Source organism: Nuphar pumila, chromosome 6 (assembly GCF_984573655.1).
Source record: "Nuphar pumila chromosome 6, dmNupPumi1.hap1.1, whole genome shotgun sequence".
In the NCBI taxonomy this organism is placed as follows: Eukaryota; Viridiplantae; Streptophyta; class Magnoliopsida; order Nymphaeales; family Nymphaeaceae; genus Nuphar; species Nuphar pumila.
The window spans coordinates 117,401,460-117,422,745 of record NC_143254.1 but is presented as its reverse complement, the minus strand read 5'-3'; the positions used below and the strand labels follow the sequence as shown (position 1 = coordinate 117,422,745).

Sequence of the window (21,286 nt, the reverse complement as noted above, 5' to 3'; positions counted from 1 at the left end):
TGTGCCTTAACTAATGGTAACATTCCGATGTAAATGTGCATAGTGTATCAATGGGATGCAATTTGCTTATTTGTGCATTTTCTAGTATATCATAACTGTACTAATTTATTTCGCATGGTTCCTTTAGTAAAAAAGTAGAGTTTAGAGACAGAATTTTCAATTTTTGCCTCCCATAGCCTAGGATTCTTTTCTTCTTCTTCTTTTGAAAATTTTATTGGTGAATTTTTGCTATACGTAAAATCTCTTTTTTTGAATTCTCGCATGTAGAAGTGATAGTTGGGTTTCTAACTTTTGAAAGAACGACTTTTCCCTCTTCTAGCTCATCCCTCCATTACTTGCCTCTCATCAAACCCTATCTTTCTCCTATTCACCTCTTGTCTCTTTCCCAATAGCAGCAACGATGATCCAAATATAGTTTTAAAACCCAGTGACTCATCAATTGGCTCGTCCTTGATTGACCCGTGACTCAGCCGGGTCATGTTGACCTTATATTTCATATAAAATATGCAAATATATGTATATAGTATGTTATTTATATATTGTATATAATATATATTATATGATATTTTTATAATATATTTAATGTATACTTTTATTAATATATGCATAACCATATTTTTATATATAATATACATAATATTTATATTAAATTTTATATATAATATATATATATAATTATATATGAAATATATTATATATGTATATATATGCATGACTCGGCCTAGTCACGGGCAAACTCGGTCGACTCATGCTAAAACTGGATTGACTTGGCCCAGTCAATCCATGACTCAACCCGAGGTTTGTAAATAATAAGTCAAATTTAACCCATTAGGGTGATCCTGCCCGAGCTAACCAAGTCACTGGGTTGACCTGATGAGTTTCTAAACCGTGATCCAAACTGCCATTCTCCAGCTCCAAGGGGGGTTGGCGTAGTGGGGTGGAGCCTTGGCTACTAGACGGGCAGTCAAAGTTCAATTCCCATGAGCGCCGCCCCTCTGCGCAAGCCAACACATGACATAAGCCCCGAGGGCAGGCCGAGTCTTCACTCAAACTGAGTCACTGAGTCGGTAGGTTAAAACGGCGAGTTTTGCCAACTATGAGCTTATCATCAAAGACCAACATTTTCCAGTCAATACTTACATAAGCAACAAGTATGATGGAGCATATGACATCAATAGCACAAACCAACAAAATCATTGGTTTAGGATTTTATGTTTTGGGGGGTTTAGTTTCAAGTCAACACAACTATTTTGTGAAATTAGAATTTTTTTAAGTATAAACAGGGTTGTTTTAGAAAATGTGTTTTATTTGATGAGTTTTGAACTCATTTAGGGAGACTTTGTTTTCTGTGTTTGGTTTCCGAACTGTATGGAAACCTATGTTCATGATTTTTCATGCTTTTCATAGGTTAAAATATATAGTTTGAAAATTAGTGTTTCCATTTAATATAAATCTTACTGACACTGTGAATTAAGATGCACACCCTTGGAGAAGCCATTACGTGGAAGTTGTGCTTCTAATGGTTTTTCATTATGGAGAAAATGAACAATGTTTATTTTTTTATTTTTTTAGTTTCAAATGAAGCAACGCAACCCAATAAGGTTTAGGCGGGAATGAAGGCTACCATGCATCAAAATCATGCTAATATATGGATAGATAGTAGAGATGGTTATTTGTCAAACTACAAGATCCGACTCATTTAAAATAATTAGTCAGCATATTCTATACTATGATATATGGGAGAAATATAATATAAAAAAGACTCGAGACATTTTATTGCAATACTGAAAACAATCACATTAGTTTACATGATAAGAAATACACTAATAATCAATTGGGTGGTACTAATGATACAAATGCATTTCATATTATGTATAAAACATTGTTGTTAGCAAAAAATATAGTCATTTAAGACAAAGTTTGTAGATTATAAGTTGTGGTTTTATTACGAGCTATGACAACTTTAAATCTCTAATCAATAGCTATATAAAAATGTTATTTAATTGTCTCTAAGACCAACATCAATATATAATTGGCTATTAGTTTATTGTTACTCATTGATTATGCATTGTGTATTATATTATTGATGCATCTCAAGAATCTTGAGACTATGAAAATTCATGCGTGTGATTATGTGCATTATATATTTATTTATATTTATTTTATATGTAATCTTACCAACAATAATTTTATATTATTCTTATCCATTTTTATTAACCTACTACGTAATAAATATAAAATTTAACAACAAATTTGTAATATCATTTAAATTTCATAGCTAATTTCAATATTAGAGTTTTTAGCATGCAATGTTTTATGTCACAATAAAAATCTAAATAAAAACAAAAATGTAATGAACATTTGTTTATTCTAAATAACACTATATTTCCAAAAAAAAATCATGAACAATGCGAAAAAAATTAACTACAAATTTAATTAGCATATCGTAAACCAAGACAATCATTGACATACTTCAATAATCATAATTTAAAAGCATTGTTTTACTTCAACATTTTTTTTTACGGAGATTTTTTTCTCCCTTTGTGAGCAACTAAATCATTAAATTGTATTCCTTGATTAGTCTACCAGTAAAACAAATAAATCCAAAGCATCTTCAATTGCAATGTTAAATCCTTGTTTAAAATCAAACATTATTATATATTCACATATATCAATATATTATTCTATAAAATTAACTTAGTAGCATGCATAAATACATTTGTTTTTTAGTCACAATATTGTATAAATACTGTTTTTTTGTTAATGTATTTATATTTAGTCGGTCAAACTTAAATTAGAGTATATCTAAATGTTTATGACAAGTAAGAAGTTAATTTGCTTTACTTATTTATCAATAATAATTATAAAGTTTGCATAAGTGAGAGCAATTCTTATATGCTTGCAGTCTAACTACCATAATACGTTGGAAAACAAGCCAACTGGGCAATAGTGAACACTGGTTATAGAGCAAACTATGTTTGAGTATTATAACGAATTTGTTAAAGAGTAAACAATACTTATTCAATAATTGCCTTCATATTTATGAAAATGCTAGTAAAATATTGTTATTCTACTTGCCAAATATATTTCAATAATAAGTAAAAAACAGCTGAACATTATAAAGAAGACATTCTAATTTTGCAAAGTGAAATTTATTTAGAGTTAATAACAATACTCAATAAAAGAATAAAACAATATGACAAAATGTTAGATTTAAAAGACAATACTCATGTAAGATGTATTTTGTATCTTCACAATATATTGCATATGACATGTTTGTTGTTTTCAATTAACTCATATGACTCTTTTTTGAGCATTTACTATATTAAGTTTTTTTTTATGACGACGACATTTATGTAAGCTCCATGATTTCGAATACATGCATGAAAATAACAATTTCAAAAAACAATGAAGATTAATAACATGTTTGCTTAAACCTTGAAGGGGTTTGGCGTAGTGGGATGGGGCCTAGACAATTTGATGGGCAATCTAAATTCCAATCCCATGGGCGTCACCCCCTGCATAAGCCGAAGCTTGGCAACTCGTTGGAGTCTAGGGGTAAGCCCTCAGAGTTTTACATTGACAAGAACTAAGACCTTAAGTATGGCAGGCTGAACCAGCATGGCTAGGCCTCTGCGCTTGGAGCGGTTTCTTCGAGTAAAACAAATCATCATCTCTATTATTTAGAGAAAGTGTTTTTTGTAGGATCTTAAATGTCACATCATTGCAAACAAGAGATTTCGGTTCCTTTCGATTTATACGAGAGAAATGACTTAAAATAAACAAATATTTCATCAATTATTAGAGAAAAAATCTGAATTCAAATCGCTATAATAAAAACATCTCATATGAATTTGAATTACTTTTGAAAAAGGATAACAAATATACCCTAACATTCATAACTAGATCAACAACTTCTAATTGATGTTTGTGAAACATGAATTAGGTATTGATAACTATTGAATTCAAAAATTGATATGATGAAAAAAAAACAATAAATTATCTTTTTTACTATAAATGCAAATATCCTGTATAATCAACATCTCATTAGTTGCATTATAAAACTTCAATCATTGTCACAAAACAAACTTTTGAGTTTTAATTTAAAAGCCAAACAAAAGGGTACATATGACAGATCTTAACAAAACTAGTACAAAATTTTAGTTGGCAATAAAAGGCATGTTTGCAATGCCATGTGATTTTTGTTTTTTCTCAAGATCTTATGATTCTAAGTCACAATCACAACACTTTCTCAATGGTAGTAAAACAAAAGTACAAGTTGTGAATGTTTTTGTTTTGAATCTTATGAAAGTTGCAAGAATGACCCCATGACAAACAAGCACAACTTTTTTGTTTTGAATCTTATGAAAGTTGCAAGATTGAACCCATGACAAATAATCACAACTTTTACTTTTTCAGCTTGGGTTGTTCATCTCCATCTATGTGCCCAAAATTTTAACCGAAAAAAATAGGATTTTTTTTAAAAAACACTTATTGCTTTTAGAATGCAACGAAAGACTTATCGATTTAAGGATTGGGTGGGTTACAATCTCAAATGCACACATGTGAGACTATAATCGATTTAATCGTACAATGCATTTAATTAATGACATATCAAATCCTGAACTAGTTGCATAATTCATTAGATCAAAAGTTTAAACCAAATAAAATTAGAATGCTAATATAGAATTCACTAATTCGTCTTTTAGCTAGTTTGATTAGTAATTGTTTAAATCTCGTGTTTACTGAATTTTTAGTTCATTGACAAATTGATTTTTGTTTAGTTCTATTCATTTTTGTTGTGTTTTGCGTTTTTTATTTTTGCAGGAAAGCGATCAGACGTGCGGTGAGCCCTCTTTCGAGCTCTCAAAAGTGACCTCTGAGTTCCCTTCAAGCCCTCAAAAGAGTCCCTCAATGAGCCCTTAATCAAACCATGCAAATGTACTCAACATAGAAGAAGATCAAGGGGACTAAAGACTCGAAGCACTGAAGATCATTTTTCTCCTTATTTTTAGATTAGATTTTATTTTATTATTCAATTAATTTGAGGTTTATAATAAAGCCGATTAATTCTTATTTAAAGTCCTCCGCAAAGGGATGCACTCTCTTTATTTACTCAATTAATTAATTTTTCTTTTTTGACAATAAAGAGTAGTTAATTGTTTGCTTGAATACAAAGTATTTTTCATTCCCTCAGATCGACCCGGACTCCACCACTCGTGCAAGCCAATTTTTATTATTTGGTGTCTGGCTTTCACACTTGTTTTCTTTAAAAATATTATTTTAAAAGTCGTTTTCCAAAACTCACATCATAACAATGTCTACAACATCATAAGTTAAGATTACTTATTTAAACATGCATTTTATTGCTCTCTCATACTCGGTAAGTTTAATGTTTTGTTGTAGGTTGGTTTTTTTATAGTGTGGATGGGGTACGATTGTTACTTCGAGTAAATGGTCTCATCTGTGGATGGTATCCTCAACAAAAACAAGTAATTATTTTTCTTATATGTTTATTAATTCAATTAATATTTTGTATATGTTAAGTTAAAATATGATTGTTACAAGTATGATTGTGGTATATATGTCATTTTGTATATGCACTACTTGGGTAAAAATGAGGAATTGAACCTTACTCAGGTACCTGTTTATATGTTCAATGTTTATGGGAGGTAAGCTATATTAGTTGTTTATTAATAATATTTTTTAAAATGATGTCATAAATTGCAGGAAATGTATGATTTATTGTATATGACAATAAGAAAGAATGTAAACAAAAGAAGACCACAAAAAAAAATGATGAAGAACAAAAAAGGCAGAGGCTTCATAGGTTGAGGTTATGGAGATGAAGGTTGCAGAGACCGATGTTGCAGAAATGAAGGTTGCAAAGACCGATGATATGAAGACAGAGGCTGCGAAGATGTTAGAGATAGGTGAAACATTGTTAATTTTGAAATGTGAGAACTAGTTAGCACTGGTCTTCACCGTTGGTTCAAATATGATATGTTGGCGAAAACCAATTTTGATCTTGGTTCTCACATTCTTCAGTTCACATATTCTAGGGACTCTATATCTTGTTAGATTAGGTCGATACAACTTGCACTTATGATTTCTAGCTCATTAGTTTTGTACCTTCATTAGTAGCCAATATTTACCGATATATATATATATATATATATATATATATATATATATATATATATATTAGTAGAGTGTAGGTGCTTGAACATTAGGTGCTTGTGATACGTGTTTGATGAGTTTTTTTGCTCTTTCAGTATTTTTTTTTTGCAGTTTTGACCCCATAAATGTGTTGGGCATGGTCGATTTACGAGGAATCCACACTGGATTATGTGTTTTCGATGAAAAAATTGATATATGAAGCGTAAAAAAATTACAAAGATTTTGGACCATTGATTTTTCCGAACCTTATAAAAACCCACCCATGTGTCAAGATCAAACACTTTAAGAGTTGATCCCTATAAATTCAATAAAACAAAAAAAAAAACTCGAAAAATCCATCAATCATGTATCGCAAGCACCTAATGTTCAGGCACCTACGCTCTACATGTATATATAAAGTTGTCATACAATAACATGCCATTTAGATTGAGTGACACTAGCGGACACACTATTACATACAACTTGACATGTACACACATTATTTTGATACTTTTTTGTAATATTCGATTTTTATATAAAAAATGTATGTTATATTAAAATATAAAAATAGATTTTTATTGACTACAAATAAAAAATCTATCTCCTCACGTTCAATCTTTCAAAAAGTTCTCAAGCAAACATTTCGAACTTGAGTTGTGTGCAGGGTCTACCTGACATATAAGTAAGTCCGTGCACTAATTTTGTTTTTCCTTATTTAATCAACAATATGTACAAAATATCGTTGGACTCATCGCCGTGTGTGCGTTTTTCTAGACATTTGGCCATGTGTATGCATTTTTTTTTGTACGTGCACTCCTAAAAGAGAGAGAGAGAGAGACTCCGGGGACCCCTCCCCCAACTTTTTTTTACTGTTCCTCGTCTCTGTTTTTTTCGTAACAGATAGGGGTCAAACGGTGAATTGACTCTATTATGAACGTGACGGACGGTATTCCGCATGTCTCTCGCGTTCAACGTTTGTTTGAAAATGTGTCTGAATTGGTTTTCTCGTCCCATCGAACAAGCCCTTAAGGCGCCATCTGCGCCCATTCGGGGGTTGCACCAAACACAGGCTCCATGTACGTCTGCACGTCCACGCAAATGCGAGATGCACAGACTCCATATTAGTGCACTCCATGGATGCTTATTTGGCATCCGCCACCGGTCGATTGGTGGACCCCCCAACGGAACAGTGGGGGATGAACACTCGAAAAAAAAATGTTTTTTTTGGCACCTGAACAGGTCAGGACAGGGTTTCCTGTCCTGTTAGAGGATGTGTATGGACATCCCGGCACGTCCTGTCGACATGCCTCCGCAATTTAAACGCACCCTAAGAAGCACACACATGATAAGAGGATAACAAGGATAGATCTCGATCTACCAACAGCATACTCGATCAAAGGGATGATTTTTTCAACTATTATGGATTCCACATAACTCTCAAGAACTTAACATCCATGACGTTAATTGTTATGAGAATACCATTTAGGTTGATTATGCCTGTTTAAACAGCCTCAGTCAGACCCTTCTCTGATTGATAACAATTGATACGATCTTTATATGGTTCCTCCTCATAATGGAGTTCAATAGTCGATAGAGATCATGTTTGCATTCATAAGATCCTAAGCGCGTCATCAATATTTGAGCATATTAATGGCATAGTGACAAGTTTTTATCGGCAATTTCTTGTTTTTCAAAAACTTGCGAGAAATTGAAAAAAATCCATAAATCTTGCATTTTTTTTCTGCAAAATCTTCGCAATAAAAAATAAATTAAAAATATATAAAAATGAATTTTTATAAGAAAATATTAATAATGCATTTAAATCACAATAAATAGCTGTTTGAAACATAAATATCGCGTTTAAATCACGGTATTTATTTTTTTTCATAAATCTCTCCATATTTTGAAAATCTCACAAGAAATTGCCGTTTTAAACTTTCATGCAATTTCTCGCAATATCATCACGAGATTTTCATAAATCTCGCGATATTTGTCACTATGGTTCATGGTAACTATTGAAACATGATTCTTAAACCTTTTTTGTGAACTCATACCATATCATATGACGAGTATTGGGACATGTGTTTCGAATATATTTTGATATACCAATGACTAGAACCCTAGATTTGGCTAGACTCCTTCATGGCACACGTAAACCTTTTTCTTTTATAAAAGATTGAAAGACCATGATACTTTCATTTGTGGGGCTGAACACCCACATGCATTGAAGAGAGAAAGTTGGTGTAATCATGGCCTAGATGCTAGGAAAAGTTAGCTTTTTCTTTTTTCTTTTTCTTTTTTTTTGGTTGATGTAAAGTCTTTGAAAGGCTGGCTCTCCAAGTGAGAAGCCTAAAGCCTTGTCATGGTCAAGACTTGGCTGAGTTGGTCAAACATTTATGGACTCAGCTAAGTATTAAAAGAGTCAGGTGGCTCAACCGACGTATTAAGAACCAAAAGAATTCATGATAACCTTAGGGTGTGTTTGGATCATGGATATCCCATTTCTTGGACCAGAAATTTTGGGGATCTCAGATGCTTATCCCCCCCATTTGCTGGGAACTGGGAAGTCTAATGTGGCACTCCATCGATGGTAGATCAGGTGCAATCACATTGCACACTTTAGTGTGCCGTTGCATTTGATCTGCACTCTATCATCTGTTGGGCCCCACAGCTGACAGGCTGTATCCTAGAGACAGGTTTTAAGTTCACTCATGCCTAGGTATTTTAGTTAGGGATGGCAGTGGACCGGGGGAAAGTGGGGCCCCGCCTCGCCCTGTTTGGACCGGGGATGGAGGGCATGAAACGGGGATGAAGGTTAAAATTCATCCCCGTGCGGGGATGGACTGACACTTTCCCCCGCCCCGCCCCGCCCCATCCCTGCTTTGCCCCCGCCCTGCCCCATCCCCTCCCTTCCCTCTCTCGATAGCACACCTTAACCTCGATAAACCCTAATGCAAACCCCCTTTCCCCATTTCTGTTCACCTCCCCTCTCACGCAGCCCGAATTTTCCCCCTTCTACCTCCCCGTGTAAGCTCCTCCTTCCTTTAGATCCTTCCCCGTTTGCAAATCGGTCGGAGCCGCGCCACAGTCGGAGCTGCGCCACCCTCGTAAGCCAACCGTTGTTGCGAGCCTGCGCCACTGTCGAAAACCTCGATTATCGCCAGGTAACCTTCTTCCTTTCTCCCTCCTCTTATTTGCAACCCCCAATTTTGGGTTGTCGGGGGTGCTAAGAGCCACCATTACCCCTTCTTCCAACGCCAGCCATCAAGGGCGCACCCCCTACTTTTGGTTTCTACTGGGAGTCGTGCGGGTGTCTAGGCTCTATCGAGAACAGAGCCATCGCCCGGGGTGACTCTCTCTCTCTCTCTGGGCATTTCCCCTTCCCTCTGTTGTTCCAGCCATGCGGGGATGGGGCGGGGATGTGGCGAGGCGGGGACGGGGTGGGGGTCCAAAGTCTCCCCCGCCACAGGGATGGACTCGGGATGAAGGCTAATTTTCTGAGGTGGGGCGGGGGTGGAGACCTTATCCCCCGCCCCGGTGCACTGCCATCCCTAGTTTTAGTGTTACATTCGTTCAAACCAAGAATTAAGATATAAATCAGAAATTATAAGTCACAAAGCTCGTTATCGGGATTTTCTGGGCCAGCATGATCTTGTGATAAACTAAAAATATGATTTTTTTAAATATTGTATATTCAAATTATAAAATTATATAAGAACATATATAAAATACAAAATATAAAAATATCAAAAATATGCCTCAAAGGGGTTTGATGCAATGGGATGGAGCCTAGGCCACTAGGCGGGCAGTCGAGGTTCAAATCCCACTGACTCACCCCTTGCACAAGCCGAAGCGAAGCGACTGGCTGGGGGCAAGGGATAAGCCTACAAAGTTTTATGCTGCTAGGACAGTGACTGTAAGTATGGTAAGCAGAGTTAGCGTGACTAGATCTCTGATCTTGGGGGTGGTTTCTCTGTGTAAATATTAAATAAAAAAAATATCGTGTTAATAATGTGATACTAGCTAGCTGCCACAATAAACCCATGATATTTTCCAAATAGTTGACATTTTGAAAGTATTGCAGTTTTTTAGATCATATCTATTTTGAAAATCTAGTGATAAAATCCCAAGGTTTTAAAACTAAGGCCAAGACCACATTTTTATGTAGGTCCAAAACAAAAGTGTGTTTTTAATTTGAAAATAATTTTTTAAAGTTCTTAAGAAGAAAACATGTTTTAGATTAGGTACTTTTGGCGTTTACATGTGCATTTAAAGCGATGAAAAGTCAACTCAAATCACACTAAAACTTGATGATGAAAAGTTCCATTTTTTCGTTTAAAATTAATTCAACATAAATCACGATTTTAGAAAATAAGCAATGATCAATATATTTATAATTTAGATCATGAAAAAAAAATACCTGAAACTATGTTTTCTTGTAATGTTTAGGACATTTAGGAGATCCTTACCGAGAACCACCACTATGAAGGTTTCAACTAACCACGACGTAGGTCTCAGGATTTTCCTGACAAGAGATGATCTTGCAATGTTCTAAAAAATTGTCTTAAAAATCTTGGTATTTTAAAATATAAAAAATATGATAAAACATTAAAAATAAAAATTTATCAAAATATTAATATTGCATTAATAATGCAATAATATCATGATATTTTGAAAACATTGTGAAATTTTAAGGATTATATCGATCTTTGAAAATATTGTGATATTTTTAAAATATCGCCGTTATATGTTACCATGGCTTTTCAACATCTTGTATGCATACTTTTTTTTTTCTTTTTTTACGAGGAAAACCACCAACCATTCAAAAGCAATTTACATTTATTTGTAATATAAAACGCATTGAAAACTCTTTAACCTGAGATTTTGAGACATGGTGACAAATATTGTGAGATTTATGAAAATCTTACGATAATATTGCAACAAATTACTTGAACATTTTAAATGGTAATTTCTCTCGATATATTCAAAATATCATGATTTTTTGTGAAGACATAAATATCACTATTTAAACACAACACTTACATTTTTAATGGCTATTTATAGTGGAAAACTATGTGGTTTTTATTTTTTAATATTTGTATTTATATTTTCTTATAAAAAATATATTTTTTATTTTAAAATTATTTTTTATTTCTGATATTTTGCCAAAAATGCAAGAATTTAAAAAAAAAATCAGATTCTCACGAATTTTTTTGGACTGCCGATATTTTGCCGTTTTAAACTTTTGTCACTATCGTCAGATACAGGGCACTTTAATGATTCATGCTTCATTTAATTAAACAATCATACTTGCAATTGCCAATTTAAAAAAAATGCACCTAATAATAAAGCCGATGGGGGCACTCTAATGATTCATTTAATAAACAATCATTCTTGTATTTTCCAATTTTAAAAACTAAAAAAAAACTCATTTAATGAAACCATAAAAGCCACGCCATTTCGTTGCATTTATTTAACCTATCTATTTGACATTCCATTTGTTACAGTTACAGATAGTATAGTCCAAAGTCACGAATCTCTCTCAGACGAAAATCTTGGTGAGAAAAATATCGAAACAATTAAAAATTTTATCTATCTTTTGATTTTTTTTTTTAAAATGTTGGTATATATAAGCATATAAAATAGTAAATTGTAAAGAATTATAAATATATTTAAAAATTGAAAAGAAGCTTATCACATTAATATCAAGATAAAATGCAATATTTTCAAAATAAGTGGTATTCAAAACATATCATTATATTTCTTTAGAAGAAAAACATATCATTATCTTTTTATTTCATATTTTTGGCCATATCTCGATACTTTTAAAATATCAGCAGTATTTGTGGCATAAGCCTGGTCCTCAAATAACTTAAAAGGCTCACATCCCTAAGAATTGAAAGGCAACATCATGCAACATTCAAATCATAACAAATTTACGACCTTTTTGCAGGTAAAAATTCACGCATCCACAGGCCACTGAAGCAGCCCATGCATTCCTTTATTTTTGCCTTGCGTTTGGGTAAATATATCAAGAGAGAGACCAAAGGGGGTTTCGCTTGTCTGACAGTAGTAGTGAGTGCTTCAAATCCCATGGTTGTATGACTGGTATGGGTCTGCTGGGAATGGAAACTTTTGAAACAAACATAGTACTGTGGAATCTCCTCGACGGACGTGCCAGAATACGGACCCTCATTTTCTGCCGAAACGGTTCCCGTGGGGGCTCCGATTTCATTTACACGGCAGTGGATTCCACGGAAGGAGGTGCCATTCCGTGACATGCAAACGCCTTCTAGGGAGAGGGAGTTGGTTAAATCCAGAGAGGGAAACAGGGAGGGAGAAAGAGAATTGGGTAAAGAGAGAGAGAGAGAGAGGAGGGAGTTGGGTAAATCGATAGAGAAAGAGAGATGCCTGTCACCATTCACCACCACCGCCACCACCTTCACAAATATGAAATGCCGTCACCATTCACCACCACCAATCACCCAATAATGAAGAGTGGAGCCCCTTCTGCATCCCCACTGCGGCGGGCTTCTTAGCCCTCCTCACCCGCCACCCACCCCAAAAAAACCATTACAAAGGTGGGAAAAGGTGAGAGAGAGAAAAGAGCTTTCTGTGAAGTGGGTGTCATCCATCCATGGCTTCCAGAGACAGAGACGACAGGAGCGAGAAGGTGAGTAAGATTTTCGAGCAATTCGACGCCAACAAGGACGGCGGCCTCAACCGCGAGGAGATGGCCGCCCTCGTCATCGCCGTCAACCCCCGCGTGAAGTTCAGCGACCAGCAGATCCAGGCCATCCTCGACGAGGTCTTCCGGACGTACGCCGAGTTCATCGACGGCGAGAAGGGGCTCACATTCGAGGGCCTCCTCCGAACCTACAACGACGGCGCCGGCGACGTCGACCGCGATTTCGAGGCCCTCGAGCTCGGCTCCTCCCAGTCCATCATCTCCGCCGCCTCCTCCTCCTCCATCGTCGACGAGCGGGCGGCCGAGGAGGCGGGATGCTCGGTGACCCACCGGAAACAGGGCGTCGCCGCCTGGGCTTCGTCTCCGAACCACGGCATTGCCTTTGACGATACTTGGAAGATCGTCGACGATTTGGAGATCATTATCAAGAGGTTGATGGTGAAGCAGATGAAGGACGGCAAAATTAAGGGGGAAAATGTGGGGGATGTGTTCTCAGACCCTGGTTGGTCGAGGGAATTGGGGTCGGAGTCGGAGAGTGGTGGCGTGAAAAGGGTGTTCTGGGAGGAGAGCGGGCCGGAATACGCCGTTTTTCTGAAGGATTTGAGGGCTCTCAGGAGCAGAGCTGACGGGTGCCGGTCGAGAGAGGAGGCTTTCGACGGGCATATGGCCATTGGTCGGGCGCTCTACGACCACCAATTGTTCAAGGAAGCGTTGGTGAGCTTCAAGAGGGCGTCTGAATTGCAGCCCACCGACGTGAGGCCCCATTTCAAGAGCGGCAATTCTCTCTATGCTTTGGGTAGGTTTTCTGAATCCAAGGAGGGGTTCCTCTTGGCCCTCGAGGCTGCAGAGGCTAGTGGAAATCAATGGTCTTATCTTCTTCCTCAGATTCATGTCAATTTCGGCATCGCCCTCGAAGGCGAAGGCATGCTTCTCAGCGCGTGCGAGCATTACAGGGAGGCCGCAATCCTCTGCCCCACGCATTACAGGGCTCTCAAACTTCTGGGCAGTGCTCTCTTTGGGGCTGGGGAGTACAGGGCTGCTGAGAAGGCTCTTGAGGAGGCCGTGTTCCTCCGGCCGGATTACGCCGATGCCCATTGCGATCTCGGGTCGGTGTTGCACGCCATGGGCGAGGACGAGAAGGGGATTCAGGAGTTCCAGAAGGTCATTGATCTCAGGCCTGGACATCTTGACGCGTTGTACAATCTGGGCGGGCTGTTCATGGATGTGGGGAGGTACCAACGGGCTTCGGAAATGTATGGAAGGGTGCTGGCAATTTGGCCGAACCACTGGCGGGCGCAGCTCAACAAGGCGGTCTCGTTGCTGGGCGCAGGCGAGACTGAGGAGGCGAAGAAGGCGCTGAAGGAGGCGTTCAAGATGACCAACAGGGTCGAATTGTACGATGCCATGGCTCACTTGAAGCTTCTGCAGAAGAAGAGAAAGGGGGACGCTGCTAACATTGGCAGTGGCGAAGGTTTTGTAGTCATGGAGGCTGCCAAGTTTAGGAGGGTGAGTAAGAAGACGACTCCCAGGCAGGATCTGGCCATCGCCCTTGAGATAAGGACGTTCCAGAGGATCACCAGATTGAGTCATTGCGAGGTCGATGCTGTAAAGAAGGAATTGGGCGAGAAGAAGGTGCCCATCACGTATTCGGGAGGTGGTGTGCCCGGGAAATCAATCCGTAAGGCTGTGCTGGAGGGAAGCCTGCGCAAACTGCTCCATTTCCTAAAGCCCGAAGCATTTCAAGGAGCCATGAAGACGATCAATGAGAGGATTTTAGCAGTTTTGGATGAGCAGGGTTCCGGTCGGGTTGATCTTGGCATGTTCTATGCTATTCTTGTTCCCATTTGCTCTGGTCCTACTGAGAAGAGGAAGCGGGCCGTTTTTGATTCTCTACTATGGCGTTCAGTCGATGAAGCTAATGCCCAGGTCAGGAAGTCAGATGCTACTTTGTACATCAAGTATCTGAGAGCTGTATATGTTCCTTCTAGGGGCATGAGTAACATGATGGAAGTTCATGGGGAGGCAGATGATGCTACTATGATCTCATTCCCCGAGTTCCTCGAGATGTTTGATGATCCGGACTGGGGTTTCAGCATCATGAACGCTTTGGTGAAGCTAGAAAACAATGATAGGGTTCGCCATGGCGGTCATTCTTGCTCTGTATGCAGATATCCGATTATCGGGCCTAGGTTCAAGGAGATAACATCTAATTTCAGCCTGTGCAGTATTTGCTATAGCGAAGGAAAGGTGCCATCTTCTTACAAGCAGGAAGTGTACAGATTCAAGGAGTATGAGAGTGAGGCTGAGGCCATGAAAGATAAGTTTAAGCTGTTTAATTTGATTTGTAAAACCTCAGCCGATGATCCTTAGGTTCTTATGTAATGCTGTTGGTAATTGTTCATCATGCTTCAAAAATCTTGTAGCATGCGTAGTTGTTCCACATGTTTTGTGTGAATCACAGTTCATAAGCATCTGTTCGTCGTGGTTAGTCCTTGTACAAAGGAATCTTAGAAGTGGTTAGCAATTCTTTGTGCAGTGATGTTTTTTACAATAAAGAGAATCGTTTGATTGAGCTAAAGCATATTTAACAGCATATTTGCTGGTCTAAGTTGTAATTGTCAACTTCATTATCTTTCGCTGCATCCAGTTGTTGTTTTCTGCAATTTTTGGAGCACATGACTATTGGTTGCTATGGTAATGGGACACACCATTTCAGTCGACGGACCCATGTCGTCACAGGGGCGGGTACTGGGACATGCCATTTCAATTTATATTCAGTGTATATTTTAGATAGATTATTTAGATATATTCAGTATATAATATATATTTTAGATATAGCATATACATTTAGATTATATTCAGTTTGTAACTTAGATATATTCAATTTATTTTCACTATTCAGTATATATTTTTAAATATATATTTAGATTATTTCAGTTTATATCAGTTTACATAGGTTAGTTCTTGATTTTGTCATGTATTATTATTTTTTGATTTTGTCATGAATGCTTTTCTATATTTTTGTTTGCTAAGCGCTAATTATTAGGTATTACTAGTATCTGAAATTGTTATTTGCTTGTTATAACTTGTTTCTTCAATTGTTAATTTGTTAGTTGTAGCTTGTTGCTTCTCATTTCTTACTTGAATTTTGATTTTTTTATGAATAAATCAGGTTACTAGTTTAGTTGGTTGTTAAATGTTAAATTAATTTATGAATTTTATTCTTTGAATTTATTTTGTATTTATGTGATATATATATAGCTGTATCCTTGTACCTATATTTTTTTGGAATTGTTGTGCCGTACCCTCCATACCTGCACCCGCACCCATACCCAGGTGACATAGATTGGTTGTTAGTGTTTAATTTTTCTAATATCTGTTACATTGTGGACTTTGATCTATCTGCATTGTAGTGGATAGTGGTGAGCATAATGGTAGATCTACTTCTCATTTGTTCTTTGTTCTTTGTTCTTTGTCAGTGCCTTGGTGTTTTCAGGAAAGAAATCAAATCACTTACATGTACGTTTTATATCTTGATCCATGCTGACTTTGGAATGCCAACTCTAATGAAAGCCTCTTGGATGTGTTTTTGCTTTCCGGGATTTCAATCCATTTATTTTGGAATAGAGTTACCGGAAGCTTCTTAGGTAGGTGAGAAGCCCGCTTCCGAGAAGCTCGCTTCGGAAGTGCGATACTCCTCGCTTCCGAAACTTCATGGGAATCTCGAGTCCCCCACACTTCTTCTATGCTTTCCACACGCATGGTCTATGCTTTCTATATGCTTTTCTCATGTTTCTTTTCATGTTTTTCATATATTTTCTCTCACGCTTTCACTCATTTTCCATGTTCTCTCTAAATTGGTAAGCATCATTGTTAGATTTTAACAAAAAATAGTTTTTATTTGTTTCTTGTTTGATTCCTATTCAGTTACCATATTGCTTCATTTTTTATTCATATTTCTCTTTCAAATTGATACTTCGCTCCCCACTTCCTATAAATTGTAAAATATCTCGCTTCTCATACCATTACCTGCATCCGCTTCCTAATTTGACAACCTTGTTTTGGAGCATGCAGAAGCATTTTAGTTCCTTCTGCATGACTGCGTTCTTATTTAATATTCTTCTATTATGTTCTATGGTTGAAGAGATATAGATGACTTGAAGCTTTCTGAAATTGAATTTGCTCCATCACTCAGGTCATAGTCCTTGATGATAAATAGGCTATCCTATCATCATCAACATTAAGTTGTTGTTTGTTGTTGCTGCTGCTGCTACTGTGGTAATGTCATTGCTTTTTTCAGGTGAAGGGTGCCAACTAAAACTTCTTTGGTAGTCTTATTTGCAAACTCTTCCCTGTACTTTAAAGGTTTAAGGGTTTGTTGCTTTCTTGGAGACCCTAGTTGTTGGTGCTTTAGAGAACTCCAGGAAGAGCTTTCCCTGCTTTTGACATTTTGTTGGCTCCTAACGCTATTGTAATGGTTACATAATTTTGTCATTTCAAGCTTGCATCTCTATGTGATGGAGTATTTTTATCATCATTATTTTGTTTTGGATTATTGGTTTAGCGTTTTATGGTTTTGTTAGAGCTATTGAATCCATGGTTGCCTTTATGTTGATCTTTAATATGATCATTTATTGTCCATTTATGAAATCTACATTCTTATGTCTTCCTAGCCATATAAATATGTATTATCATGTTATTGACAATATCAAAAGGAATGAGCCTAGATGGGTTGATCAGCCACATCTTAATTTTTTTTAATCTTGATTCAGAAATAATTACTTTGTTGAATGCTCCATCTTTCAGTCTTTATTCTTTGTGTAGATATTAATGTTCCATTATATACAATCCTCATCATCATCAAGTCTTGTCCCAACTAGATGGGGTGAGCGCATTTTGTTTCTCCATTACTTCCTATCTAGAGCTACAAATCTAATGTATTCATTTCTAATCTTATCCATTACTGGGATTCTATACATCTATCTCAACATGTTCATCTACATGATATGCATTCTCTTCTCGTTGCTTTTTAGTTGTCAGCACCATATAAAAGTGTCGGTCTTGTAGCAGTCTTGTATACTCGTCATTTTAATCGTAAAGACACTTTTTTAACACACAAGACTCCACTATCTTACAGCTACTTTATTCATCTTCACAAACTGTATCGGTGATATCTTCCTCAAATTCACCATATCATCTTCAAATGGCATACATCAAAAGACTGTACTCTTGAATGGAAAATGTTTTTTTCGTTTATGGCATGAAAATAGGTACGGGCTTAGAGGTTTGTTTGTCTATGGTACCCAGACACACCATTTTGCCCCCTGTACCCATGTCGACATGTGTATCCCCATGTCTACACACGTTGACACCCGGACATGCCATTTTACCCTCCGTACATACATGGTTGTATTCAATTTATAATTTATAATTATATTTTCAGTATATAATATATATTTTAGATATAGCATATATATTTAGATCATGTTCAGTTTATTTTGTATATATGTGATATTTAATTTAGAACATATTTGTCTCCCTATACATTGTCTTAATAGGACACAGATCTTGACTGACTTCAAGATATCAATGTGGCATCATTTTTTCTTCATTGCTGGCCAAATTAGTTGCATCAGAATTCTGTAATAAGCTTTCTCTAAATCTAAGAAAACTATATGTAAATTTCTTCTCCACTCTCTCAAATTTTCCATGGACTATCTTGAAAAAGATACTAGGTTTAGAGGTTCTTATGTAAATTGACTTTAACTTGGAACTTATTTGTCCCACTATGGAGTCTTTTACAACTATTTCATGCATATCTTGAATGATTTCAATATATCTATATGGCATCATTTCTTCTTCAGTGCTAACGAAATTAGTTGCATTGGAATTCTGCAATAATCTTTCTCTAAAACCGAAAGAAAAAACATATGTAAATTTCTTATCCACACTCTAAATTTTTCCATGGAGTGACTTTACAAGGATGGCCTCTACAGTTATATTTCATTATATATGTACAACTGGAACCCAGTAAAATAGGGTCAATCTTTTCTACACCAAAAGCAGGATGGAGTATATTTAACAGGTTTATTTGGCATCTGCAACTCAACCATATTTCATGGGTTTTGACTTCTAAGCTAAGACTTGGTTGCTTTATTTACACCATCCTCTGTTGGGAGCTCTTGCAATACAAGTGAGCCTAAAAAATACTTGTAATGAGCCTAGTGCAGTGCCACAAGTAGTTACAAGACCAAGTTTTGGCGAGCTTAGAGAAGAGTACAAGTCATTTATCCTCACTATGACACTTACCTGTTCATCTTTATATTCTAGTCCTCTATTTCTTTAATATTGATCATGATTTTTCTCAGAAATGCTAATGGCCCTGAAACAAAGACCCTTTAAGTTTTGGATGATGAAAACAATTATGGTACTAACAACATGCAGTAAATGATTAAATTTCCAGACTAAATGTGTGTTACAATCATATTAATCATTGATAGAATAGAAAGTTCTTACTACGTCAAACGAGGATATGCATGTGGGAGTTAAATATCGCTATATGTTCTGTGTTTTTTCATGTGGGAAGCTAAGCTATGAAGGTTCTATTGTTCTTCTAAATGAGCCTGTTGGAAACATAGTTATTTATTCTCTAGAAAAATCCTCTTCTCTAATTTATGGAACTGTTGGAACTTGAGATGGCTCATTAGTTCTGTGCACTTATATGGGCACCATCCAGTTTCACCTTGTGGTTCCATCCTTCGAAAATGTTTTTCTCATCCATTGTTACAGGATTTCGTAATCTATCATCTAACTTCTAAAGGCTTGAACTTTTCAATTTTTGTACACCATTTTCTTCTTGAAGGATCTTCAAATGTGGAACATCCTTGCAAAAGGTTTTCCATGGGGGGCAGCCTTCTAGAATAATATCCTTACATCTTCTTTCTCATGTAATATTGTTGCTATTCTTTAACATGAATTAGGTTACTGTAGTTTTTGTTTTAGTAAAGACTATTTAAAAGGCTCATTCCTTGCAACTCCAAGTGTGAGTTATTCACTGTATGTCAGTCGTATCTGATATAAGATCGTTGTCAACTCCCTCCTAGCCAAGTGTTGAAGGAACTTACTGCATTTTGGGTTATTAAATCTAATATATCAGGGCTTCTCCCTTTTCCATCATCTTCTGAAACTTGTTCTTGTATTATATTTATTAAGTTATGTGGTTGTGAGTTGTGAGAGATAAAACTTGAGGTTTCTTGTTCAAAAGGTTTCTCTTGTTATTGGATGACAAGTTCAAAATCTGTATTTTTCTTCCATTGTGTTTACAGAAGTCAATCACGAATAAAGTAGGCGTTCTTATACTTTGGTACAAAATTCGAGTTGTAGAGAGTAATGGTTGGTGTACTCTAGAGGAGGTTGCCTTATTATGATCTTTTTCGCTTAGGGGTATCTGTTTTTTTGGATGGCTCGCAGCTCATATTATTACTCATTTGCCATATGCAGATTTTTCGATGCTGACTGCTCTTCAAAGTTTATTTCAAGTTCTGGACCTCAAACGAGGGTCCACTAATACAACAACAACAACTACGCCTTCATCCCAAAACAAATGGGGTCGGCGATATGAACCAAAAAATATAATCATTCTGGGTCTTCCACATGAATCCTTCTCCTCCAATCATTTCTATACAATGCCATGTCCTCGGTGAGGTTCAAAGCATTCATATCCTTTCCTATCATCTCCATCCAAGTCTTCTTAGGCCTACCCTGACCTCTTTTAACTAATATATTTTCTCATTTCTCCATCCTTCTAACTGGGGCATCATTAGGCCTTCGTCGAATATGTTCAAACCACCGTAAACGATTCTCTCTCATCTTATTTTCAATGGATGCAATGCCTACCTTCTTACGTATCTCATCGTTCTGAATCTTATCTTTTATTGTATTTTCACGCATCCATCTAAGCATACGCATTTCAACTACACTCATTTCTTGAATATGATGTCTCTTGGCAGCCCAACATTCCGTATTATATAGTAAAGCAGGCCTAATTGTCATCTTATAAAACTTTCCCTTCAACCGCAATGACGTTCTACGATCGCACAACACTTCAGTTGCACTTTTTCATTTTATCCACCCAACCTTTATCCTATGATTTATATCTTCATCAATTTCTTCATACTTTTGAATGATGGATCCCAAATATTTGAAACAATCATCCACTGGTATTTCTTGCTCACCAAGCTTCGCTGAACTCCCACCATTACTTCGTTGCTTACTAAACCGACATTCCATATATTCTATCTTACTCTTACTCAACTTAAAACTTCTTGCTTCCAATGTCTGTCTTCATAATTCTAACTTAGCATTAACCCCATCTCTAGACTCATCAATCAAAACAATATCATCAGCAAACAACATACACTACGACACATTTTCTTGAAT

At 36.5% G+C, this 21,286-nt stretch overlaps 1 pseudogene across 1 annotated transcript; it reads left to right on the top strand.

Moving 5' to 3' along the window:
• Nucleotides 1–12,484: 12,484 nt before the first annotated feature.
• LOC149835867 (putative TPR repeat-containing protein At1g05150 pseudogene) lies at nucleotides 12,485–15,425 on the top strand (annotated as a pseudogene). The gene has a single exon (XR_016432662.1). The product of XR_016432662.1 is annotated as a putative TPR repeat-containing protein At1g05150 pseudogene (transcript).
• Nucleotides 15,426–21,286: the final 5,861 nt, after the last annotated feature.